Source organism: Chenopodium album, chromosome 3 (genome assembly GCF_948465745.1).
Source record: "Chenopodium album chromosome 3, dcCheAlbu1.1, whole genome shotgun sequence".
Classification (NCBI taxonomy): domain Eukaryota; kingdom Viridiplantae; phylum Streptophyta; class Magnoliopsida; order Caryophyllales; family Amaranthaceae; genus Chenopodium; species Chenopodium album.
The window spans coordinates 59,942,979-59,944,437 of NC_137836.1; the positions used below are offsets into that span (position 1 = coordinate 59,942,979).

At 40.1% G+C, this 1,459-nt stretch overlaps 1 non-coding gene across 1 annotated transcript; it reads left to right on the plus strand.

Annotated features, from left to right (window-relative positions):
- The first annotated feature begins 378 nt into the window (after window positions 1-378).
- On the plus strand, window positions 379-485 carry LOC145625672 (small nucleolar RNA R71). Its single transcript, XR_014110581.1, has one exon. It is a non-coding gene; the product is annotated as a small nucleolar RNA R71 (small nucleolar RNA).
- Window positions 486-1,459: the final 974 nt, after the last annotated feature.

Sequence of the window (1,459 nt, forward strand, 5' to 3'; positions counted from 1 at the left end):
TCACCATGCTTGAGATTGAACTCTCTACAATAGGATGCATCATGATCTGTCCCACCACAACGAGCACATGAGAAATCAATGATTTGTGAAGGTTTTGAGCACAAACCAACACTTGAGTTTAACTTGGAAAGACCTTCATTCAAGAGCTCAACTATGTGCTTAAGTTGGCCGACTTTCTCCAACTCATAAAGATCCCTTTGCTTCCCTTGGGACCTTCTTTGGCCTCCCCAAGAATAGCTAGTAGCCACTTCTTCAATTGTAGCTTCAACTTGGCTTTGATGGATCTTAATCAATTGGCCACCGGCACCCGCATCAAGATTGGTCCTTGACATTGGCTCCAAGCCATCATAGAAGAATCTCATGAGCAAATTATGGTTGAATTCATGATGAGGACATGCTCTAATCAAATCCTTAAACCTTTCCCATGCTTCCCCAAGAGTTTCATCCGGTTCTTGCTCAAAGGAAGCTATCTTCCTCCTCATTTTTGCAGTTTGCTCATCGGAAATGAACCTCTTGAGAAAGGCCTTCGCAACTTCCTTCCATGTGGTGAGAGAGTTGGGCTTCAAAAGCTTGAGCCATTTCTTTGCTCTTCCGGTGAGAGATTGCCGAAAGAGATGCATACGAATGTAATCTTGGCTCACTTCATTTGTTTGCATCAGTGCACACAACTCAAGGAATCGGTCCAAATGCTCAATGGGGTCTTCACTTACGCCTCCGGAAAATTGCTCAATTTGCACCATCCTAGCATATTGTGGATGGATTGTAAATTAGTCTCGGTGGTCGGGAGAAGTATACCACTCGTGAGCTCATAGATTTCCGGATTTCCAAACTCCCTAAAATGAAGGTCATCCTCTTGTCTTGCCATATCTCTCTTTGAATACAATAAAGCTAACCACACGATTAGAAATGACAAGTAGGATTAAACAAGCAAAATAAAAGAAAGGAAAGCAAATAAAAAGACTCTAACAATAGCAAAAATAAATGTTAAACAAGTCGCCTCCCCGGCAACAGCGCCAAAATTTGATCAGGATAAGATAGGTCGTTAAGCTACTACCCTAATCAAATTAATCATTTATAATACCTAAACCTACACTAAACTAGTTAGTGGCAAGTAAAGGGTCAAACCACTAGGGAAGCACACTAATTCAACATCAAGACTCACTAATGCAAGAGTGAAAAGGGGATTTTTTTTTTGTTGGTTTTGTTGAGTAAGAACACTAAAACTACAAATAAGCAAGAAAATGATGATTAAAATCAAGGGAAAATGACGCTAGGGATACGGGGGTGTCCAATATGATTAGAAAGAGGGGAATAATGGTGATTATCATGAAACACATGCCAAAGAACACAAGATTCTACCTAAACAATTCATTCTCATGCAATAGTCTAGGCAAATCAATGAAAGAGGTCTACACTAATAAGGATCATTCGCATGCATCCTATTAGTTACAATCAAATC